Raw genomic sequence first — 26,300 nt, forward strand, 5'->3', positions numbered from 1 at the left:
GAAATAACCCAGCCTCCCTGGGTAACTGAGACAATTAAAATGAAGCAACATGACTCAAATACTTGACACCAAGGAAACTCCTATAATGTCACTGTCTTTTCTTTTAGCAGTTTGAAGATCTCTGCCCTCTGGGCTTGCTCCCAGCCTCCTGGACACCTCACAAGGCCTGGACAATGCCATTCCAATATGCATTTGGGCCAGGCCTTGGACTTGTTCTAGGCTCAGGTTTTTATTAGAACTAGAAGGGGAGTAGGCATGCCTTTGGAGAAGGCAATGGCACCCCACTCCAGTACTCTTGCCTGGAAAATCCCATGGTCGGAGGAGCCTGGTGGGCTACAGTCCATGGGGTCGCTAGGAGACAGACACAACTGAGTGACTTCACTTTCACTTTTCATTTTCATGCATTGGAGAAGGAAATGGCAACCCACTCCAGTGTTCTTGCCTGGAGAAGCCCAGGGACGGCAGAGCCTGGTGGGCTTCCATCTATGGCGTCGCACAGAGTCGGACACGACTGAAGCGACGCAGCAGCAGCAGCAGCAGCAGGCATGCCTTTGGGGCTTCCCTGGTGGCTCAGCAGTGAAGAATCCACCTGCAAGGCAGGAACCTCAGGAGACGTGAGTTCAATCACTGAATCAGGAAGATCCTCTGGAGGAGGGCATGGCAACCTACTCCATTATTGTTGCCTGGAAAATTCCATAGGAACCTGGCGAGCTACAGTCTATGCCTGAAGTGACTTGGCATGCATGCACACAGGCATGCCTTTATTTGCAAAAGATCACAAATTGTGGTCCCCTACTTCGAGGACAGCAATATAACTTGGATTTTCTTTTTTTTCTTTTTGGTAGCCAAACAAACTTGTATGTTCACATCAGGTTTACCTAAATGCAAAGTAAATGTGCAAAATCCCACATTTGTTAATCTGGCAAACAAATCCCTCCCATACCTCCAGGGGACTGTGAAGTGGGAGGAGGTGTAATTTTCAGAGAGGGGTGAGCTTCCCTTTCTTCTTCCACTGACTGCAATGGCTTATGATTTTATCTATCCAGATGGACCTTATCTAAGAGGGGCAGAGAGGACAAGACCGAGAGTAACCCCTCAGATCACTGATGACTGTTTAGGTCCCTTCTAGGTTTAAGGGATCTGATTTATCTCAATAATTCCCAGCTGTGCCTACTACAATTGAACTGGGCCAGGGAGGACAAGGAGGCCCATATTTTAAAAGACCACCATAAAGATTCAATAAAGTGCTATACTGAGTATAAATTAAATACCTATCCCAAAGCACAATACACATAATAAGTACATGTATGATAAAGACGAGAGGGTAAGTAGAGAAACCAAGGCTGGCTTCATGTTATTAGGGAAAGCTACACCAGCAAGATGCAGTTAGCTTTGGGATATAGAGCATCAAAGACTTCCTTTACTTGCTTCAGAAACATAGATCTCTAGACAAGACTGTGAGCTCCTTGAGGGTAGGGATGGTACCTGTTCACCACACTATCCCCAGTACTGCGGAAAGAGATAAGACATAATGTTAAATGAATAGATGAATGGACTGGTGGATGGATGAATAGGTGGATGGATAGATGGCTGGATTGGTGGGTAGATGGATGGATGGATGAATGAATAGATGGTGGATGAATGAACGGACAGATGGGTGGATGAATGGACAGATGAACAAAGAGATGAAAGAGATGGGGATGGTTTGGGAAGTTGCATGACTGTCGAGACAGCAACAGGAAAAACAACATGAATTTAACTGGTTAATCAAAGTCCTCAAAACAATGTTTTCCACAGAGGTCTATCGTCACATTTCTCCTTTTCCTTTTGATCAAAACCCAAAGCACTCCTGACCTGCGTTCCCAGGTTTAAAACTACTGCCTACATGTGGACTGTGCTCCTGATGTGGTCTCATCCCTCAAGCCTCTCTCTCTGTCACTCTTTGCATGTGCCTCTCCCAATCACCTTTACCCCAATTCTGCTCCTAACCTCAATTCCTGGCCCTGCCTCAAGATCAGCCTCGGGATGAACCACAGGCATGCATGACAGATCCAGTCCAGCACACAGAACACATTCAGATGAATTTTTATCCCAAGTACGGCTGATCTCTACCATGGAACAAAATCCAGTGACCTCTGGTTCCTCCTCTGATCCCCAGCCCTTACACAGAGCCCACTCTCACCCACCCATCCTTGAGAAGGGAGTAGTCAAGTCTGATTACTATGCCCACAGGCTGCAGTTACCTGTTTCACCCAGCAAGACATGGAAAATTTCAGCTCCCCTTTCTCTCCTTTCCAGTCCCACCTCAAACTATTATCACCATTACACCAAGAAGTGGGTTTCATTTGGTTGGTTTGTTTACATTAATGAACATTCTGGTAAGGAATACTGGCCCCTTGTTGTGTGTGTGTGTGTGTGTTTATATGTGTTTTCAGAGTGACACTGACCCAACGCTATTTCAAGTATATGTTTTCAGCCTACATGAGTCATTGGGTGGGAACAGTGAGTTTGCAAGTCTGCAAATGGAATGACCCCTTTATCAAGAAGTACAGTGGGCAACATTGTGTTTGGGGCTGAAAAACACTTCGGACAATGAAATCCTGTTTTTTATGGTGATACTCATGGAAAAATAGGAAAAAAGGCAGTGAGAACTTATAAACTCAGGCAGAGTTCTCCCTGGGGTAGAATTCAGCTACATCAGTTTCTTGCTGTAAAATCTTGGAGATGGGAAGAGGTGCTTAACCTCCAGTCATCTGTGGTTGTGAGGACTGATTTAAATCACTTACTACAGGGAAAGCATGTAAAAAATTTCAGCATATAGAAAGCACTCAATAAATGTTACTATTATTGTTACTATTATTTAGAGATAGCATCATAGGGAGCTTTAATGTCCAATATAGCAGTCACTAGCTGCAGGTGGCATTTGAGTTAATTAAAATTAAATTTAAAAGCCAGATGCTGAATCTCACTAACACCTTTCAGGTGCTCGGTAATCACCTGTGGCTAGTGGACAGGGTAGACACAGGGGAGTTCCATCCTGCACTAAGTTCTCTTGGACTGCAATGGTATAGAGGTAAAGAAAAATGGCTTGACTCTAGAGGGTCTGTGTGACCTTAGGCAAGTTATTTAACCTCTCCGTGCCTCATTCCCTCATCTGTTGAACGGGGATAATAGTCACTGTATTATTCAGTCATGGTGAGGATCACCTGCCTGGCAAGTGCTTATAAATGCCACCAGCTGATACCCTACAGTGAGTGACAGACAGGTACACACAGAATGGATTGTTGGGAGAATTAGAAAGACTTTTATGTAAAGCCCATCCCATGGGGCCAAAGAGATACTCAGTTCACACACTCATTTTTTTCAACAAATGTTCATGAAGCACTTACTATGTACTCAACATTCTTCTAGGCTCTAGAGACACAGAAGCAAATAAAGGCCCTGCCCTCATGAAGCTTACAGTCTCAATAAATGGGGTGATGATGTCAATGCAACAGAAATACCAACATTTCCATTTTTAACCACCTATTAAAGATCCCCACCAATCAAAAAGGAGTGCTGTCAAATACAAAGGTAGCTACAAAGAGGGTGCCTAATGAAAGTGAATGAACAAATGGAGGAAAGGAGCCGAGAGCAGACCCAATAGATGCATAAGCAGGGAGCTGGGCCCTGGGTGATTCAGCTAACTACCCTTTGATGGGTGTGGCTAGCTCAGAGAGTTGTTGCCAAGCAACACTAATAAATGATTCCCAAGCAGTCCACAAGCTGGGTTCTGTATAAAGCTTAATCATCTTTAACAAGAGAATCTTGAAACCCTAGTAACTGGGATAGAGAAGCCTTCACATGCGTGCCCTCCGGCTTCTATTCTGGGCTGTGCTCTGACTCAAGCTGTCAACACGGCCGGCTCCCTCCCCTCTACAGTACCCAGGGGGGAACAGAACCAGCCAGGAAGCTGGCACCCACCTCTCCCACTGGGCAAATAGCCCTGCACTGGTTCTGGACACACAGAGTCACCCGAGAGGAAGAGGGTGCCCTGAAAACTCCTACCCTCCCTCAGACTGGCCTGCTGGCCTGGCTTCTAGGACTCAGTGGGCAGAATTCTCCCAGGAAGAGGAAGATGGCACCACAGCTCTGAATGTGCTTCTATTTCCAAACCCTGAAGCTCATGTTGGTAGGTTTGCAGCTCCCTGACACAGCTAAAAGTCGCAGGAGGGGCTATGTGGAATCATTGAATCTTTGTCTTACCAGCAAGGCAGGCCATAGCATGGCCTTTCAAATCTTTCAGCCTCAACCTTGTGGTGTAGTAAGAAGAAACACTGTTTGCTTCACAACATTGTTTGTGGCATTAAATGAGATAACTTATACTCAGTAGGAACTAGTTTATATTCTACCTCATGTGTCAAGATGGTCAGACAGGAGGAGATATGGATCAAGGCCCCAATCCTGTCACTACTTTATCACGGCCATCTGGTCTACCTGTGTCTCACCCACCACCTTGTCACTCAAAGGAGGGGGGAGTGGGATCTGGCCGTGCTGCCCACCCTGCAATCTCTTGCACATGACCTTCCTAAGTTTATAACCACACTGCTTTTCATCCTGCTGAAAAGAATACAAGGCATATGGAAATTCAGTACCAGAATTCACCCCAACAACCTCTCCATCCATATGCTCACATCAGGACCAGGATGTATGATTACAGGTCTCACACATAAAAATAAATCACCAAGAATTAACATAAAAACGCTTGTCTTGATTATCACACTTCAAAACACACAGATGTAGATGAAATCTAGGGTTCTTCCTATGTTTGATATGTGGGTGCGTGCATAGTCAACTAAGGCGTGTCCAACTCTTTGCGATTCCATGGACTGTAGCCTGCCAGGCTCTTCTGTCTGAGGGATTCTTCAGGCAAGAATACTGACGTGGGTTGTCATTTCCTCCTCCAGGGGATTTTCTTGACACAGGAATTGAACCCATGGCTTCTGTATCTTCTGCATTGGCAGGAGGATTCTTTACCACTGAGCCACCTGGGAAACCTTCCCTTGTTTTATATTCTATGGTGATTTCTGCTAGGGGTTGACCTGGATGGAAAGATGGGGCTGACCCAAGGAAAGTGACGCGCTCTGTCTGCATTGCTGAAATGGCCTCCATGTATGTCATCCCACTCAGTGCCCACCAGATATGGCCTTGTTTTGCTGTGGCCTTCCCCAACATGTCCTGAGCAGAATTACCCAGCAACTTCTATCTCCATCCAAGTGGATTCTTTCCACTGAAAGTGCTTCTGTACACTTTGTAACAGTCACATGCTTAATGCCCCTTTCCAGTAGCTGCCTGGCTGGTCACCCAGAAATCACCAGCCATGTCTATTTCCACCCGTTAAGTATTTTCTGCATGTCTTCTATATGGCAAGCTCAGCACACACACAGGACAATGGCCATGGCTGACCTTGAGGGCCTCAAAAACAAATGCGGGACAGCAACGACATAGAGTTACCTGAAAACTAAGTGGACTGCCATAAGTGCTTCAAGAGAATTCTAAAAGATGTACAAATTCAGGGCAAGAGTGGAAACAGGGGTCTCAAACCAAGCTGAAGACAAGCTGAATTCAGATAGGGATGGGGAGGGCGAGGAGATCCCTCAGTTCAAAGTGCTAATTTTTATACATGCCCATCCTTCCCTTCTCTTCAGATCCATTTTCTCCTTGAAGAAAACCCCAGCCCCTCGGTGGACCACTTAGATTGCCACAGCATCTTGCTTGTCAGTTGGCTACTCTGCACCCGTTCTGACCCTTTCCGCCTGCTCATCCTCCCCATTCCCTGGGCCCTGACCCAACACTGCACTCTCAGAGTTGGCATTAAGTGCAGCAAGGCTAAAATTAGGGCTGTTTCCATAGATATAGACTTCTCTGTAGCAAATCTGTTCAGCTCCCAAGTGAAGAAAAAAAATTTTTTTTTTCTGTTCTGAATGCAAAGCAACTGGGGATCTGGAGGAATCCCAGGCTTCTCAGGTCTAGACATCTCTGAGCCTTCCTGACCCCATGAAAAGGGAGAGGAGAGGCTTCTTGGACAGCACAGTGGCACCCATAGGGGCCTGACCTCACTGAGCTACAAGGCACCAGCAGGAAATAAGCAGGGGCAAACACAGGAGACCCCGTATGTCTGAGCCACCAGTACACACTTGCTCTCACTCCAGGCTGCCCAGGGGGACCTTCCTGAACGTGGGTCTACCTCCTTCTCATTTCGGAGATGAGACAATGCAGATCTGGGAAGATGAGTACCTCAGCCACCCTGCAATGGGCCACACTATTCACACTTAGTACATAGGAAACTGGGGTTCAAAGATGGCCAGAGAACCACCCAAAGCCATCCAGCCAAAGGCGGTCCTCATGACAATGAGGACAGGGTAACAGTTAAGAACAACCGTAGTTAATGTTTACTGACACCGTTTCGTTCAACGTTCTGTGCTCAGTGCCCTACTGGTTCTCCCATTTCATCCTTATTATGGGCTAAATTGTCTGCTCAAAAAAGGTAGGATGGAGTCCTAACTCCTGGTGGTGGTGCTGTTTTTCAGTCACTAAGTCATGTCCAACTCTTTGCAACCCCATGGACTGCAGCATGCGAGGCTCCTCTGTCCTTCACTGTCTCCCGGAGTTTGCTCAGACTCACGTCCATTGAGTCAGTGGTGCTATCTTGCCATCTCATCCTCTGCTGCCCCTTCTCCTTTTGCCGTCAATCTCTCAACCTAATTTGGAAACAGTGACACTGCAGATGTAATGAAGATGAGATCATACTGAAGGAGAATGGGCCCTCAAACCACTACGACTGATGTCCTTATAAAAAGACAGCCATGTGAAGACAGACACAGAGAGAAAGGCATGTGATGACAGAGGATTAGAGTGATATATCTACAAGCCAAGGAACATCCGATTGTTAGCAAGTGACCGGACATTAGGAAGAAGCGAGAATGATTACCCTACAGGTTTTAGAGGGAGTTGGGGCCTGGTGACACACCTTAATTTTTAATTTTTAGCCTCCCAAAATGTCAGACAATACATTTCTCTTCTTTGGGGCTACCTAGTTCGTCCCCTACATACAAACCTTCAAGTTTCAAACTTTCAAAGATGCAAATGTACATTCCATCAACATCAGGCATGAGTGACACTGCAGCGTGCCCTCCACTTCCTACTACTGATGATCCTTTAGCTCCACCATCTCCCGCCTCCTCTCGCTCCTCCAGTCAGTAACTATTCTTGCCTATTCAGGCAATGCCAGCCCCTGTATGCCAGCTATTGTACTTTATTACTGTGCTTTTCAAGATACTGTACTGTAAGATTAGTAAGATTAAAAGTGTTTCTTTTTTTTGTTTTTACATATTATTTGCATGAAAAGTATTATAAACCTATTACAGTATAGCATACTGTGCTACTTGGGTACCTAGGCTAACTTTGTTGTGTGTGTGCTAAGTTGCTTCAGTCATGTCTGACTCTGTGTGACCCTATGGACTGCAGCCCATCAGGCATCTCTGTCCAAGGGATTCTCCAGGCAAGAGTACTGGAATGGGTTACCACGCACTCCTCCAGGGGATCTTCCTGATCCAGGGATTGAACCTGCATCTCTTATGTCTCTTGCACTGGCAGGTGAGTTCTTTACCACCTGGGAAGCCCAACGTTGTTGGATTTACAAACAAATTGGACTTACGAATGTTCTCTGTGAACATTTGTATGTCGAGGACTTAGTATATTTTGTTACAACAGCCACAGGAAACTAATACAATCCTCATCACACTTTGATGAAGACTTAGGTACTAAAAAGTCAGGTTTTACACATGAGGGCATTGAAGCTTAATCAAAAGCAAATTTTACCAATAACAAATACCAACACGGTGCAAAGTGCTTTACATAGAGTAGTAACTCATTTAATCCCCACAAAAATCCTAGTCCTACACCAACCCCATGAAGCTATCCCACTTTAATGAAGAATAAAAAAAGTAAGGCAGAGAGAGGTTAGGTAATTTGCCTGAGGTCACACAGCGTTTAAGTGGTGAAGTCAGGATTCAAACTCAAACCCAGGATCTGTCCTCTTAACCACTGTAACCACTGAAAACCAGAAGAGTATTGAATCTGGACCTGAACTCAGGTGGTCTGGTTTCAACGCATGTATCCTCTTTCTACTTTGTCGTCCACCTGCCAAACAGAATGTTCTGTACTGAGCTGCCCCTTAAAATGCTTATCCGCTGACACAAACAAATTAATCAAATGAGCGGTGGCTTGCATACATCCCATGAGTTCAAATTAAATTTAAATTAGCTCATTTTAGCAATTGAGGCTGACCCAGGTCCATATGGACAACAGAAATCAGGAAACGAGTAACTAGGTTATTGGAGCCCTAAACAGGCCAAGTGACATGAAGCTTCTCCCTTACAAAGCTTTCAGGTACTAAGCCTTTTCAGTAAACATTTAATGAGCTCCTACTATGTGCCAGTACAGTGTCAGGTAATGGCAGCATAAATGACATGACCCCAGCCCAGGAGGGACATGCCCATGATCAGATTGCCATATATCCTGAGAAGTCTTAACTCTGAAGTCAGAACAGAGGTGCTGTTGGAAGACCTAGTTCATGGTTTCAGAGCAGGTGACATCTGAAATGCATCTTTAATTTCAAGATGCATTTTATTCTTATTTTAAGGCTAATCTAACCCTACCTCTTTCCAACACATACAAACACACCCATCTTTCTTTCCCCCCTCCTTCCTCCTTTCTAGCCTTCTTTACGCAACTTTCCCCTTAAATACTAGATTTTTTTCACTGCATGAACCACGAGCATGTATGCCAAGTTGCTTCAGGCATGTCTGATTCTTTATGACTCTACAGACTGTAGCCCGCCAGGTTCTTCTGTTCATGGGGATTCTCCATGCAACAATACTGGAGTGGATTGCCATACCCTCCTCCAGAGGAATCTTCCTGACCCAGGGATCAAACCCACATCTCTTAGGTCACCTGCATTGCCAGGCAGATTCTTTACCACTAGCATCTCTGGGAAGCCCACAGGTGACCAACAAGATATTCAGCAATAATCATTGTTTGTGACTTCTCATCCATAACGAAAGGAACAGAAGTAATTGGTCATCTTCAGAAAAAATACTTTTAGGGCCAGAGCCTTGAATAACTGAAGTTAATAGATAGCCAGTGATGGTTAGTGTTAATTCAGCTAAACTGTTGTTTAGCTGCTCAGTCATGTAAGACTCTTTTGCAAACCCATGGACTAAAGCCCTCCAGGCTTCTCAGTCCATGGGATTTCCCAGGCAAGAATACTGGAGTGAGTTGCCATTTCCTACTCCAGGGGATCTTTGTGACCCAGGGATCGAACCCAAGTTTCCCACATTGGCAGGTGGGTTCTTTACAACTGAGCCACCAGGGAAGTCCTCGGCTAAACTCTCTCCCCCTCGATTAACAGATGTAGAGATAGTCTATTTCTACCAACAATGGAGGAGGACACAGCCCTGGAAAAAGGGATGGGGACACAGGCGGTGGAAGGTATGCCAGGAAGCTGGGGACATGGGTTCCTGGGAGCCAAAGAAGAAAGATCTACAATAAAGGTGTGCCCTGCCACCAATTTTCAGCCGGCCACTCACCCACCCACAGGGTCACACCACACTCAGCAAGCTGGCACAGCCATCACTTTGCAGGTGGATTAGCAGAAAGACTGCAGGCTCTGACTTGACCCAGACCTCTGCTATCTGCACTGTAAACAGGACACAGAGAATCTGCCTGATAGGCGTTCCCAGCACCAGTGGGATGTTACAGAGCACAGACACGCAATCCACGTTAGCCACAACAGTGTTGAATGAACACAGTCTTCACCATCAGCGAACCTGACGATCCTATTCCTTTATCCTCACCATCATCATCACCATCACTGCCACCAAAGCTGCACATAAGCTTTGGGCAAGTCATTTACAGCCTGGGCCTGAATTTCTACATTGGTTAAGCGAGTTCTCATGGACTGTGAGGACAATACGTGACACTTGGGCACAGTGAGGCCAGGCCCCGCTCACACCAGAAGCTGCCCAACTGGAGTGGTTCTGGGGCCACAGTACAGAGCCGTGGCATTGGTCTCACCAAGTAAACAAACAAGCCCCTTCCACTAAAATCGGATCCTATGAACAGAAAACATGCCCACTCACCTCTGCCCTGCACTGGGGAAGCTGCCCCCCAGAAGGGTTCAGAGTCAACCGCCTCTGGCAGCCTCGTTGATCTCCTGGCCCTAAAGGACGTGAAACCTCGAGCCTGAAGTGGCTGGACTCTGTGCTTGGGTTTATTATTTCTGCACTGCTTACAAAAAGCCCTTGGATCTACATGAGTATTTCTTTTTTTAACCCCTGGCATGAGCATTGCACAACAGAGGCACGCCTCCATCAGCTTGAGCTGTCCCCCGACTAACAAAGCACCGTGAGGTTCACTGGTGTGGTCTCTGCTGAAAGAGGTCAAACAGTGCCTGCTCCGGCCCCGGGGCCTGGCATCCCCAGGAAGCTCTGATGTGGGAGGGCAATGCTGCACACATCCCGACCGAACCACCCAGCAGACCCAGCTCAGTGAGCTTGTTGCCCTCTGGCCAGAGAGGCAACAAGGCTGAGGAGCAGTAGGTCAGGATTAGGAAACTGCCACCCATTAGTTTTGTGGCCAACAGTGGGCCTCCGCCAGCCAGTTACAAATGAAACTATCTATGAAACAGAAACAGAATCACAGACATAGAGGGACTTCCCTGGCAGTCCAGTGGTTAACAGTCCTTGCTTCCACTGCTAGGAGCATGGGTTCAATCCCTGGTGGGGGAACTAAGATCCCACATACAGCACAGCATGGCCAAAAAATAAACAAATAAAAATAAATTTGAGTAAGCATCTTTCAAAATAAAAATAGTAATCATGGACATAAAGAATATACTGGTGGTTACCAAGGGGAGGGGGCTGGGGGAAGAATGGAGTAGGAAATTGGGGTCAGCAGATGTGAGCTTTCATAGAGAGAATGGATAAACCAACAGGTCCTACTGTACAGCACAGAGTACCATATTCAATATCCTATGATATGGGACTTCCCTGGTGGCGCAGTGGATAAGAATCCTCCTGCCAATGCAGGGGACACGGGTTCGATCCCTGTTCTGGGAAGATACCACATGCCACAAAGAAACTGGGCCCGTGTGCCCCCACTACCGAGCCCAAGTGCTGCAACCACTGAAACCCACGCGCCTGGAGCCCCTGCTCTGCAACGAGAAGCCACCACAATGAGAAACCCAAGCATCACGCTGAAGATCCAGCACAGCCAAAAATAATAAATAAATAAAAATTTAATAAACCAAGAAAATCTCTAACCAAAAAAAAAAATTACTGTGATCAACCACAATAGAAAAGAACATTAAACAAACGTATCTATGTGTATAATCAAATCACTTTGTTGTTAACAACAACCTTGTAAATCAACTATGGTTCAATTTTTTAAAAATTAATTAAAAAAACAAACTTGTAGAGCCTTTCTCCTATCGACTCGCATTCTTCACCCTCCCACGGCTGCATCTCACATTCCTCTCCCGGCTCCCACCAGGCTGAGCATCTGCCTCCTGCAAGGTCTCGCCCCGTCCTGCTCATGTCACAAAAATCCAAGTTCAAATCATCCACTGTACCCGCCTCCTCCTCCAACTCCACTCCTGCCCCTGCCCTCCCCTCTCACTCTCCCACCCCGAGAGTTCGTCCCCACCCCCTATTCCATCCTGTATTTTTTCTCTCTCTCCCACCCCTCTTATGCCTCTCCTCCGGTCCTCTGTGTTCCCACCTCTGCTCAGAGAACTTAAATGAGAAAATTTTTGTACATTATTTCCGCAGACTGCACTGTGCCGTCCTACCTTTGTTAAACCCCAAACCTCATCTTTCCTCGATGATTTGGGCCTTTGTGAGAGCTGATACAGACACCACGGGCAGGCCACAAGAGGGACAGCCAGCTGGGGTGACGGGCATATTTCCCATGAAGGACACACAGCATTGACACAGATGAAAGAGCAGGATCCCCGGCTCCAAAGATGCCACCACGAGGGCCCCCACACACCAAGGCAGCTTGTCTTTCAGGAGCACGGCCGACAGCCTTGCTGAGAAAAGCAGCACCTCTAACTGGATCTGATCTCAAAACTTTTGCACAGAGGACATGGCCCAAACAATAAGGCAACAGAGATGTAGAGGCTGGAATGGGCCAATGCGCTTAACGGACATTGTGTTAGTAGCTCAGTCGTGTCCGTGCCCGATTCTTTGCGATCCCATGGACTGCGTCCTGCAAGTCTCCTCTGTCCATGGAATTCTCCAGGTAAGAATACCAGAGTGGATAGCCATTCCCTTTTCCAAGGGATCTTCCTGATTGAACCTGGGTCTCCCACATTACAGGCAGATTTTTTACCATCTGAGCCACCAGGGAAGCCCTTAACAGACATAGTTATGTTTATTATTTTAAAAGAGTCATAAAATAGAACTCATCCTGTTTCTACTGGAACAATTTTGGTGAGGGAGGCTGTTCTGAAATACATTCACTCTTTAGGCAATAAATCCTAAATAAGCCAATCAAGACTTTGATCACCATTCATTGGAAAGCATGCCATCAGGCAGCTCTGGGTTCAAATCCCACCTCCGCTACAGGGCCAGGAACCCACCCTGTCTGTGCCTCAGTTTCTTAGTGGGTAAACTAAGAATACTAAGCCATCTCAGTTGTTTTTGACTCTCTGAGATCCCAAGGACTGTAGCCTGCCAGGCTCCTCTGTCCATGGGATTCTCTAGGCAAGAATACTGGAGTGGGTTGCCATTTCCTCCTCTAGGGGATCTTCCTGACCCAGGGGCTGAACCAGTGTGTCCTATACCTCCTGAACCATCAGGTGGGTTCTTTACCACCTGGGAAGCCCACTAACCCACCCAGAATACCTGATATTGACCCTATACACATCCTCATCATTATTTGCTGTTGTTCAGTTGCTAAGTGTCTGACTCTTTGTGACCGACCCATGGACTGGAGCATGAGCCAGGCTTCCCTGTCCTTCACCACCTCCCAGAGTTTGCTCAAACTCATATCCATTGAGTCAGTGATGCCATCCAGCCTTTTCCCTCCTACCTTCAATCTTTCCCAGCATCAGGGTCTTTTCCAATGAGTCAGCTCCTCACATCAGGTAGCCAAAGTATTGGTGCTTCATCATTGTTATGTGAACATTTACTGAGATGTCAACATGTCAGACAGTAAGTGTCTAACATGGATTAATTCATTAACACAATAACCCTCACTGGGGACTGTTATGGTCCCATTTCACAGACGGACAGAGAAGTCGAGTAACTTGCCCAAGGTCACACAGCTGAGCTGAGGATGTAGACTCCACTTCTAGACAGTCTGGCTCCAGACCTACACTGTCCAGTCTCTGACGTTAGGCTCAGTGGACAGCAGAGAGTAAGTTGTTCAACAGCTCAGTCGCTAGGATTATCATAATACACTGTCTTTATTTCTATAAACACCACTGCCTCCAGGGGGGTGATTTTTTATTTTGCCTTTTTGAATTAAATTTCCATCCTAGGGGCACAAAACCTAGTGTAATCGCTTATGTTTCTGCCGGCTATCCATTCCCATCCTGTTGGAAAGAAAGCTGGGCTCAGGAAACTGCCTGCCTACGCACAGCTTCATGGGTCAGGCTGCACTCTCTGAGCTGGAGAGGCTGGGGGTATCTGCACTCTAGAATTGTTGGCAAATCTCTCCGTGGCCAGGGCCAACTGCAGAATGACAGCCACCACCTGTCACTCTCGAATGGGAAGCGGTGGGGGCAGAAGGCCACTCCATACAGAGAGGAAAGCTCCCCAGCCTGACACAGATAGGCCTACCTCCGACCATTCCCAGGGGCCTGCAAGCTGGACGGGGACTGCCCTCCCCTGGCTCCATCCTGAGCAAGCGTTGACTGGTGTTGAAATCCATCATGCTCTGGGCAGCAGCCCCAGCTGTGCCCCCAGAGCCGACCAGCGCCTTCAGCCTGAACTTGGCAGCATACAGTCCTTCCACTGCAGTGGGAGGGAGCTGTTTGTTTAATTGAAAGCTTCTCCCACCAGAGCCTGAGCACATTTGTCAGCAGCAAGGGGAGATGGGAAGCATGGGGCCACAAGGAACAACCCTCCCTGCTACAAATGCTGATGCCTCCTACAGTCCCACCCAGGATGGGCTCCACCAGCCAAGTCATTCTGGCAGGGGAGGTGGGGCCTTTTGTCCCCATGGGCCTGGAAGCATGCCTTCAGGACAAATACAGTACAGCACCATGGTAGCCACACCCAGATATTGTGAAATCCAGCAATCTCAACCTGAGCATCCTAACCTCCGGACTGTAGGCAAAACGTCAGAGAAGAAAACCCAGGGGGTGGTCAAGAGCATGGACTTTGGCACACCACAGCTCTGAGTCTGAATCACTGACATATTCTTAAGCCATGAGACCCAGACAAGCTGCACAGCCTCTGAGTCATTCTCATCTATGCAATGGACAGGACAACCAGCCTAGAACCCCAACCCTGGAGACCATGAACCCCATAACTACAATATTCAGAATTCACTGAAAGGCGTGGGCACAAAAAGATAGTCCATTAAATCAGAAACCAGGAGGGCAAGCACCTTTGCGAGGGGCAAGGAGGCAGAGAGGAGGGCCAGGGCAGGGGGTAGGAGGGGCAGGTGCCCAGGGGTACTGGTAAAGTCCTACTTCTTGATCTGGGAGCTGGTTATAAAGGTGGACTCCCTTTGTAAAAATATGCCAAGCTTCACACTGCATGCTTCTTGTACTTTGCTGCTTGTAGAATAAACAATATTGTAGAATATGTTCAATTTTTAGAATTTATGAGAACAAACAAACAAACAAAGCTTTGGGAGGGATGTATAAACCAGCCTTTGACCTAAGCTCGAAGAATGAACCTGGATCTGAACATGCCAGTTACCTTGCCACGTGGGCCCCTTCCCCCAGGGCTTATCACAAGCTCAGTTCAGTTCAGTCTCTCAGTTGTGTCCACCTCTTTGCAAACCCATGGACTGCAGCACGCCAGGCTTCCCTGTCCATCACCAACTCCCGGACCTTCCTCAAACTCATGTCTGTCGAGTTGGTGATGCCATCCAAACATCTCATCCTCTGTTGTCCCCTTCTTCTGCCTTCAATCTTTCCCAGCATCAGGGTCTTTTCCAAAGAGTCAGTTCTTTGCATCAGGTGGACAAAGTATTGGAGTTTCAGCTTCAGCATCAGTCCTTCCAATGAATATTCAGGACTGATTTCCTTTACAATTGACTGCTTTGATCTCCTTTAGGATTGACTGGTTGGATCTCCTGGCAATCCAAGGGACTCTCAAGAGTCTTCTCCAACACCACAGTTCAAAAGCATCAATTCTTTGGTGCTCAGCTTTCTTTAGAGTCCAATTCTCACAGCCACACATGACTACTGGAAAAACCATAGCTTTGACTAAATGGACCTTTGTTGGCAAAGTAATGTCTCTGCTTTTTAATATGTTGCCTAGGTTTGTCATAGCTTTTCTTCCAAGAAGCAAGCATCTTTTAATTCCATGGCAAATTATTCATAAAGCCATCCCATAATGACCCAGTGGCATCTGTAGACCCCCCACCCCCAGTGGATTTAGGGCCGTCCCAGCCAGTGATGCCAAACCATCCTCACTGGCTTGCACAAATGTTCACTGAGCAGCTACTGTGGGCCAGGCATGGGCCTGGAGAAGAAGAAAACTAAGAATGCTCCTTCTTTCAAAAAGGCTTCCTTTCAGGTGCCTCCATATGATTCCTGGGGCTTTCTCAGCTGCAGCCCTCCCTCCCAGTCCATGCCTATTGGAAGCCAAGAGTCTCGTTATGATTTTTTTTCCCTCCAAGGTTTTCTGAGGCATCTAGCACAGCAGAGCTCTGATGCACATGTATCATCTCTAGGTGAAGCTCTTTAACCTCTCTAACCCTCAGTGTTCTCTTTTTGAAAATGGGAGTAATGACTCCCCCTTAGGGTTCTGAGAGAATTATATAAGACGAGGCAGTAAAATGTTTAGAGCAGTGCTTGGCATATAGTAGGCACTTAATGCACTCTGGCTGTTTTCGTTAATTTCTGTGAATTCCCAGTGAGCTGTGTCTTTTGCTACATCTGTCCATGAAATTTACCTGTCTTCTTTTCCCATGAAACCCTACCAACCCAGAGCATTCACAAGTCATTTACCTTCTCAGAAAGGGGACCCAAATAAGGGATAGAGAGACAGAGAGAAGGGATGGGGATGGGGATAGAGGGAGGATGGAAATTCACTTTCTCTGTGGAACCACTTTACCTTTGGCTTTGGTTTTTACCAACGTGGACACTGTCCAGTACAGTAGCCGTAACTACATGTGGCTACTGATCAACTGAATTGCGCTATACATGTAAAACATACACCGGATTTCAAAGACTTTGTATGAAATGAAGAGTTAAAATATCTCAAGAATTTTTTTAATATACTTTGGCTATATTGACATATTACTAAAATTAACTTCACCTATTTCTTTTTACTCTTTTTTTAAATATGACTACTGGAAAATTTAAAATCTCATATGTGACCTGATACATATTTCTATTGTGCAGCACTGTTTTAGCTTATCAACATGTCTTCATACACAAAGGCAGTTTTCTCTTTCAAAGGAATTTTCATCCCAGTTCTTAAGATAGATGTCTCCTCTCGATACAGAAATATATTTTAGACCAAGTTCCATGGATGTAGAAACTGAGCCTGAGAGAGATGAAGTGAGTCGCCTAAGGGCATGAGGCTGACCAATGGAAGAGCCAGAATTCGACTCCGGGTCCAGACAGGTGCTGAACTGAGCTCTTGACTCTATTTCAGTCCTGTCTCCAAATCTCGAGACACTGATCTCTTCGAGATGCTGGTCTCTCCACACAGTCACCCCAGGAAAGAATAAACTGTCTGTTACTTTTCACCAGGACCCCCAGTGGGTAGCTGTGTTTTAAAGGGTAAGACTGGTACCTCGAGGGGGGCAAGGAGGAACATGGCTTAACCAGGGTGTGAGTGAGCATTTGCAGAGGTAAGATTAGAATGTGAGATGTTCTCACACTTTTGATACCAGGCCGTCAGATCAGATCAGATCAGATCAGTTGCTCAGTCGTGTCCGACTCTTTGCGACCCCATGAATCGCAGCACGCCAGGCCTCCCTGTCCATCACCAACTCCCGGAGTTCACTGAAACTCACGTCCATCGAGTCAGTGATGCCATCCAGCCATCTCATCCTCTATCATCCCCTTCTCCTCCTGCCCCCAATCCCTCCCAGCATCAGAGTCTTTTCCAATGAGTCAACTCTTCGCACGAGGCGGCCAAAGTACTGGAGTTTCAGCTTTAGCATCATTCCTTCCAAAGAAATCCCAGGGCTGATCTCCTTCAGAATGGACTGGTTGAATCTCCTTGCAGTCCAAAGGACTCTCAAGAGTCTTCTCCAACACCACAGTTCAAAAGCATCAATTCTTCAGTGCTCAGCCTTCTTCAGAGTCCAACTCTCACATCCATACATGACCACAGGAAAAACCATAGCCTTGACTAGACGGACCTTTGTTGGCAAAGTAATGTCTCTGCTTTTGAATATGCTACCTAGGTTGGTTGTAACTTTCCTTCCAAGGAGTAAGCGTCTTTTAATTTCATGGCTGCAGTCACCATCTGTAGTGATTTTGGAGCCCACAAAAATAAAGTCTGACACTGTTTCCACTGTTTCCCCATCTATTTCCCATGAAGTGGTGGGACCGGATGCCATGATCTTTGTTTTCTGAATGTTGAGCTTTAAGCCAACTTTTTCACTCTCCACTTTCACTTTCATCAAGAGGCTTTTGAGTTCCTCTTCACTTTCTGCCATAAGGGTGGTGTCATCTGCATATCTGAGGTTATTGATATTTCTCCCGGCAATCTTGATTCCAGCTTGTGTTTCTTCCAATCCAGCGTTTCTCATGATGTACTCTGCATAGAAGTTAAATAAGCAGGGTGACAATATACAGCCTTGACGTACTCCTTTTCCTATTTGGAACCAGTCTGTTGTTCCATGTCCAGTTCTAACTGTTGCTTCCTGACCTGCATACAAATTTCTCAAGAGGCAGATCAGGTGGTCTGGTATTCCCGTCTCTTTCAGAATTTTCCACAGTTTATTGTGATCCACACAGTCAAAGGCTTTGGCATAGTCAATAAAGCAGAAATAGATGTTTTTCTGGAGCTCTCTTGCTTTTTCTATGATCCAGCGGATGTTGGCAATTTGATCTCTGGTTCCTCTGCCTTTTCTAAAACCAGCTTGAACATCAGGAAGTTCATGGTTCACATATTGCTGAAGCCTGGCTTGGAGAATTTTGAGCATTACTTTACTAGCGTGTGAGATGAGTGCAATCGCGCAGGAGTTTGAGCATTCTTTGGCATTGCCTTTCTTTGGGATTGGAATGAAAACTGACCTTTTCCAGTCCTGTAGCCATTGCTGAGTTTTCCAAATTTGCTGGCATATTGAGTGCAGCGCTTTCACAGCATCATCTTTCAGGATTTGGAATAGCTCAACTGGAATTCCATCACCTCCACTAGCTTTGTTCGTAGTGATGCTTTCTAAGGCCCACTTGACTTCACATTCCAGGATGTCTGGCTCTAGGTCAGTGATCTCACCATCGTGATTATCTGGGTTGTGAAGATCTTTTTGTACAATTCTTATGTGTATTCTTGCCATCTCTTCTTAATATCTTCTGCTTCTGTTAGGTCCATACCATTTCTGTCCTTTATTGAGCTCATCTTTGCATGAAATGTTCCTTTGGTATCTCTGATTTTCTTGAAGAGATCCTTAGTCTTTCCCATTCTGTTGTTTTCCTCTATTTCTTTGCATTGATCACTGAAGAAGGCTTTCTTATCTCTTCTTGCTATTCTTTGGAACTCTGCATTCAGATGTTTATATCTTTCCTTTTCTCTTTTGCTTTTCACTTCTCTTCTTTTCAGAGCTATTTGTAAGGCCTCCCCAGACAGCCATTTTGCTTTTTTTGCATTTCTTTTCCATGGGAATGGTCTTGATCCCTGTCTCCTGTACAATGTCACGAACCTCATTCCATAGTTCATCAGGCACTCTATCTATCAGATCTAGTCCCTTAAATCTATTTCTCACTTCCCCTGTATAATCATAAGGGATTTGATTTAGGTCATACTGGAATGGTCTAGTGGTTTTCCCTACTTTCTTCAATTTAAGTCTGAATTTGGCAATAAGGAGTTCATGGTCTGAGCCACAGTCAGCTCCTGGTCTTGTTTTTGCTGACTGTATAGAGCTTCTCCATCTTTGGCTGCAAAGAATATAATCAATCTGATTTCGGTGTTGACCATCTGGTGATGTCCATGTGTAGAGTCTTCTCTTGTGTTGTTGGAAGAGGGTGTTTGCTATGACCAGTGCATTTTCTTGGCAAAACTCTATTAGTCTTTGCCCTGCTTCATTCCGTATTCCAAGGCCAAATTTGCCTGTAACTCCAGGTGTTTCTTGACTTCCTACTTTTGCATTCCAGATCAGGTGTCAAATGACAAGTCCAGTCTTGGCTACTTCTTACTCGGAATCACTCAAGGAACTCGAGCCACTGCAGGGCTCTAACTGCTACCAGAGGGGTCACGTTGGATCAGCTGTGCCTTACACGAACTAAGAATGAATCCTCTCTGTACCCCCTGAGACCTGGATTCTTTATGCCCATTTTACAGATGAGCAAACAAACTCCCAGGAAGGCTCAGTGATCTGCCCAGTCACCCAGCTAGGAAGTGGCAGAGCTGGAATTCCATCCCAGTGCTCGTTAACAACGATGAATCCCTGCTTCACACCTCCGAGTCTTTGCTCCTATGGTCCCCTGGCTTAGAATGCCCCCTCATCCTCAGCAAGGTCTGGCTCAAACCACATTTTCTGTAAAGTCAAAAATCTCTCTCCTCTTTCATAAACCCAATCACTCCTTTCTTTGATCACCCATGAGCTTTAAACTTCATCTATCCCAGGTGTCTCAGTGGTAAAGAAACTGCCTGCCAATGAAGGGACCTGGGTTCCATCTGAGTCAGGAAGATTCCCCTGGAGAAGGAAATGGAAACCTGCTCCAGTATTCTTGCCTGGAAAATTCCATGGACAGAGAAGCCTGGTGGACCACAGTCCACAGGGTCACAAAAGAGTCGGACACAGCTTAGTGACTAAACGACAACAACAAATCTTGCACTTACCACTAAGTGTTAGAGTTCATTGCTTACATGTCTATTACCTCCACAACAGCCTGAGCCTCTTCAGAGAAGCCTTACCTTGTCCATATGTACAGTTTCAGTTCCTGGCACAGTATCAGGCACATAGGAAGTACTCAATAAATAATCTGTTGATTGAATGAAATAATCAACCAACCTGTCTTGACACCCTGGTTTTTGTTCTGCATCCCTCTTGCCAACCAGCTTCCCTTTTCTGCATTCTGATGTTCTTCCCCACGGGCGGCTTCTCCACCAATCTGTTTGCATGGAGAAAGGCCAAGTGCAATGCTTTCGACTGTAGCTCGGTAACACCAATTGTCACCTCTCCACTTTTATTAATTGCAGGGTTAATCAAGCACTCCAAATTTTGCCCACCCACGCTAACATGAAAGCATTTCTGGATGGCCAAGAAAACAAGGTGTAAGCTGAAGCAAAAGGAATGATATCACAGTCTTTTGGATCTTGTGCGACTGCCATGTTTTTCAGAACCTTTGGGTCTGAGTCAGATTAGATGGAAGAACAGTCTTGATCAAAATCTCAGCCATGCATAGCTTCCATCCAGCAGGTAGGTACCTCAGTGAACTCTGATGTACTTGTTTGTCTGAGTCCTTTCACCATCCTTTGAGATTCCTGTTATTATGCCAGCATTCAGATAAGGAAACTGAGGCTCAATGGAGAAATATGCTACAGACTTGCCCAGGGTCACCCAGCTGGATGAGACAGAGCTAAGACCCAGACTCACTCATCATCACTGCAGGAGTCCTGCAGAGTCCCTGCCACCCAAGACTTGATGGTCACACTCCTGCCTCTTACATGTGGCCTGGTTCACTCCCCCAGACCTGCCAGCCACCTGCCAGTCACTTCAGTGAAGCAGGCAGCCTCATGCAATCGACGTTTTCTTTCCTGTGCCGAAAAGGTTTATCCACCCTTCTAGTTGTCACACCTTAAGATGTTTTCATCTGAACCTCCCTCGAGATCTTGCTTTCCAACTCTAGAACATTTTTCATCGGAACATTTTTGGCCCGTCTTAGAACACAGGTGTTGGAGGCAGGTATTTTCCCTGTCCTTCACTCCTGCCTGCTGTGTCTCGTTTGGTGGGCAGGAAACACAGAAGCACAAGGACCAAAGGAAGAGGGAGGGATTTCCTATACACGAGAATGCACTTTTCAGGCTTCTGCTTGCAAAGGATGAATGTTACCCTTCCAAATTGTCCCCTTTCATTTTATAAGTAGTGCTTTTTTTTTTTTTTTTAAACATTCAATAAAGATGCCACAGAGGCCGCTGGGCCGACTCCTGATGACAGCCCTGACAGGCTCCCATATGGAGACGCTGACATTCCAGATGCCTCCGTGTACCAGGTTTCCAGAAGCATAGTTACCAGCCCCCTGGGACCGGAAAAGCAGTGCTGCACAGCAGACGCGCCACATGGCTTACAGTCCCGAGTAACGAGCGAGCCGCTCAGAGCCTGCAGTGGCCCAGGAGCCCCCGTGCTATGTTGCCAGGTGAAGTCACTCTGGCGCTCTCTCGAATGAGCAGGTAGAGAATTGAAAGGCAAGATGAGCATCTGCGGGGGAAGGCTGACCTAAGCCTCACCACCTAGAGAGGGATTTGAGAAATGGAAGGTCAAACAATTAGGATTATCAAATCTTCCAAACGTGGGTAATAAACTGACCCTTTTAAAGAAGAGCAGGAAGTTGGTAAAAAAGCACAGGTCTAGTTTTATGAGACTACATTTCCATTGCAAATGAGTTCAGCCAAGAATCACAGGGAGGTTTTGTTTCATTGTTTATCCTCAAAATATAAGCCCCTAATTAAAAAGTGTTGTTGAAATACCATCTCCCTCTCCCAGAATATACAGATTTCAGACCCCATGGATCCCGTTTGGAGAAGAACCCATCTACCAAGTCGATCTCATCCTGGTTGAACCTGGAGGGTTTGGGAAACAAGTTTCATCACATTGTTACAAGGGGTTAAAGGGCTGTGGATGAAACAGAGAGCTGAAGTCGAGGATCGCTCTCCTGTGGGTGGACAGGATGCTGACCTCTGGGGCCTGTTCTCCAGGACTGATGCTGCAAAAGCCCTCAGGGTTTAACAACCAGAATGGGCTCATGACATGGAGCAAAGTCAACCCCAGCACATTCGGAGAGCAGGTGCAAACGCTATTTCTGCACCAGCAAGACTGCCCCTGGGACTTCCCTGGTGGTCTAGTGGGTTAAGAATTTGCCTACCAATGAAGGGGACATTGGTTCAATCCCTGGTCCAGGAAGATTCCACATGCCTCAGGGCAACTAAACCCATGCTCCACAGCTATTGAGCCTGTGTGCCGCAACTGCTGAAGCCCAGGCACCCTAGAGCCTGTGTTCCGCAACAAGAGAAGCTACTGCAATAAGCCTGTGTACTGTAAGAAGAGGAGCCCCTGCTCAATGCAACTAAAGAAAGCCTGCACAAAGCAAGAGAGACCCAGAGCCACCAAAAATAAAAATATTTTTTTAAAAAAAGACTGCCTCTGTTCCTCCGTACTCCTTGTCCATCTGCATCATGACAAAGGCCTATGACCTCATGCAAGTGAACCTGTGTCTAAAGCTGGCCCAGCTTCTCTCCAGACTGGCCAGGCCACTAGCACCCCTGAAAGGGGTCAGGGGACTTCCCAGCAGGAATCATGGTTAGAGTGTAGGAAAAACACCCAGGATGAATTCTGCAAGGAAAGCATGGGGTCTCCTGTTGAACAGCAGTGTTGACCTAGTCATATAAAGTAATTAACAAAGGGTAAATAAAGCACTTTTCAAATTCCAAGTTCCACACATTCTTCAGAGCAATCAAATGCACTTAACTACCCCACTCCAGCATCTGTAGGAAATTCCTGAGATTCAGTCTTGCACCAACAGGAGTGTATTCCCTGCTTACAAACCGGAACTCAAACTTTTATTTTCTTCCACCCTTCTTCTACTTTCTTTTCTAGGATTACCTTGAACTCCAGGAACCCAAAGTTACAGGGAGTTCAACAGACAGATAGAGCACTCTTTTTAATTTATCACTCCATAATCCAATTTTCTTCACACTGGACCACAAGTCACCGGCCTCCTCACAAATCCACAGGGGCTGTGAGATGCGACATACGGCTGGACAAATTATGTGGAAAATGGGAAAACTCATCACTTTGGGCCCCAGTTTCCGAATCAATAACACGAGAAGGTCAGGTTAGAACTTTTCTAAAGGTCTCCCCAGCCGCCAACGCTGGAGGAGCCTGCGCAGCATGAAGTTTTCATGCTTCAGCAGCCTCAGCCACATAAGAGCCTTTCCCTGTGATGTGATGGAAGCAGTGACACATGAACCTCCAGCACCAGCGACATAAGGGCAGGACCCCTCCAGAGCCAGGCCAATGCTTGGCTGATACCTTGTAACCACCCTGTGCAGCAGGGTTTCTCTTTTTAAATTTATTTTTAATTGGAGGGTAATTGCTTTACAATACTGTGTTGGTTTCTGCCATACATCAACATGCATCAACCATAGGTATACATATGTGCCCTCCCTCTTGACCCTCCCTCCCACCTCCTACCCCATCCCACCCCTCTAGGCTGTCACAGAGCACCTGGTGGGTTTGAGCTTCCTGCCTCTTAACAGCAAATTCCTACTGGCTATCTATTTTACATATGGTAATGTACGTTTCCATGCTCTCTTTCAATTCATCCCACCCTCTCTTTCCCCTACTATGCACACAAGCCCATTCTCTGTGGCTGTCTCCACTGCTGCCCTGCAAATAGGTTCTTCCTACCATCTTTCTAGATGTCATATATATGCATTAATGTACAATATTTGTTGTTTTTTTTTTTCTTTCTGACTAGGCAGGTTTTATTAACTCTGCTGCAGCATAGAGAAAATGGAAAGTCAATGACACTGAGTGGCCTGCCCAGGATAGCAGAGACGTAAGCCAGAGAAACCCAGAACCAACATTTTTCAACGCCTTCTACCAGTGTCACCCTAGCCGGGTCATCCTCAGTGCTGCCTCAATTGAAGCCCCTCCTACATGGCACCCCTCCTCATCTTTGCTCCTGATGGGCGACTCTCAACATAGGAGAGGTACCAGTGCCTGTGATGAGCAACTCATGCCATTGATCCACTGACCCCGGCCCTCAAGGGCTTACACCTGTTAGTCACGCAGTTGTGTCTGACTCTACAATCCCATGGACTGTAGCCTGCTGGGCTCCTGTCCATGGGATTCTCTAGGCAAGAACACTGGAGTGGAGAGTCATGCCCTCCTCCAGGGGATCCTTCCCACCCAGGATCGAACCCAAATCTCCTGCACTGCAGGTGGATTCTTAACCGGCTGAGCCACAGACAAGTCCTGAACTGAGCCCCATTCCCCTGGGACCTCATCCTCCAGGACCTGCTCCCTCCCTTGCAGCCATGTGACAGCCTTGTGGTCTCTCAGTCAGCAACTGAGAAGTGGTCTCAGGGCCTTTGCACTTACCTCAGCTTTAGCTCTTCCCCCAGATGTCTCCAGATGACTCATCTCTTCACCTTCTCAGGTGTCTGCTCAAATCACCTTCTCTGAGAATCCCTTTGTGACCAACTTAAACCTGCAAACTCTAGCCACCACCACCATAAACACACACATGCACACACACACACACACATCCCTCCCTCAACTAGAAGATGAGCTCCCTGAGGATAGGGCCCTCTACCACTCAGTTTATTAATAGATCCATTGTGCAAGAGCAGTGACTCACACACAGGATTCAATAAATATCTGTGCGAACGAATAAAAAAAAATTAAGATTTGAATGAAAGACCAGTCCATCCTAAAGGAAATCAACTCTGGATATTCATTGGAAGGACTGATGCTGAAGCTGAAACTTCAGTACTTTGGCCACCTGATGTGAAGAGCTGACTCACTGGAAAGGACCCTGATGCTGGGAAAGATTGAGGGCAGGAGGAGAAGGGGACGACAGAGGATGAGATGGTTGGATGGCATCACTGACTCAATGGTCATGAGTTTGAGCAAACTCCAGGAGACAGTGAAGGACAGGGAAAACCAGCTTGCTGCAGAGTCGGACGTGACTCAGCGACTGAACAACTGCCACAGGGTGGTCTCTGCTCATTGCACCACCTCTCTCTATCACAACCAGAGCTTAAGACCCATGAGGGCAGGAACTGAGCCCACAGAATGGGCCTTAATCCACATGGGTTTCCTCCCATCAACTAGTCATCACTGACCTGCTGTCCCTCCAGCCTGGGCAACACATCACTTTAAAGAAAGCACTTGTATATTTGCAAAAGACACAGGCCTGGGTCTCCATACACGTACCTGGGACCCCTTTCGTCTGCTGGCATTAAAGAGCGTGCTCGTTACATACTACATTCAGGTGAGTCCATCCAGGAGAAGCTGCCCACGTATCACCCTCTACGTCTCTTCTGAGGCCCCAGCACCGTGCCAGCCCTACAAGGCGCCTGACATGGGAAGGTCCATGTCACATTTGAGTGACTGTGAGTTTGGCTGGAGTGTTACAGCAATGCGAGGGATCAACCAGCTGGGCAGGGCCAGATGCATGCGTGCCTGTATGCTAAGTTGCTTCAGTCGTGTCTGACTCTTTGTGACCCCCATAGGGACTGTAGCCTGCCAGGATCCTCTGTTCATGGTATTCTCCAGGCATGAATACTGGAGTGGGTAGGTTGCCATGCCCTCTTCCAGGGGACCTTCCCCACCCAGGGATCGAACCCACATCTCTTATGTCTCCTGCATCAGCAGGTGGGTTCTTCACCACTAGCACCACCTGGGAAGCCCAGGACCAGATGGGGCAGGACCTCAAAGCACAGATGCCACCACCCTGCAGAGCTACCAGATGCTCTAGGTTGCTACTCACACCACTGGGGGCCACACCACAGCCTCTGATCTGCCTGCCCAGGGAAGAGAGGCCCCCCACTTCCCACAAGTCACCATCTTGGTGGCACCCATGCACTGACATCAAAAGCCAAGCCTCATGTCTGAGAGACAGTGACAGGAGCACCTCCAGCTTTTCCAGTGGCTCAAAACCACCTCCT

General features: G+C 46.8%; 1 protein-coding gene across 2 annotated transcripts in view; it reads right to left on the bottom strand.

Annotated features, from left to right (window-relative positions):
• LARGE1 (LARGE xylosyl- and glucuronyltransferase 1) overlaps window positions 1-26,300 on the bottom strand; it is a 613,949-nt gene that overhangs the window by 552,650 nt on the left and 34,999 nt on the right. The window contains exon 1 of one of the 2 annotated variants that reach the window (XM_061417245.1): window positions 10,182-10,526. The exons of the other annotated variant lie outside the window; for it this stretch is intronic. The gene's annotated coding sequence lies outside the window, so the exon portion shown is untranslated. Of the gene's footprint in view, window positions 1-10,181; window positions 10,527-26,300 lie in introns of those variants that run through there. 2 annotated transcript variants of the gene reach the window in all.

The sequence above is a fragment of the Bos javanicus genome, chromosome 5 (assembly GCF_032452875.1).
Source record: "Bos javanicus breed banteng chromosome 5, ARS-OSU_banteng_1.0, whole genome shotgun sequence".
Classification (NCBI taxonomy): Eukaryota; Metazoa; Chordata; class Mammalia; order Artiodactyla; family Bovidae; genus Bos; species Bos javanicus.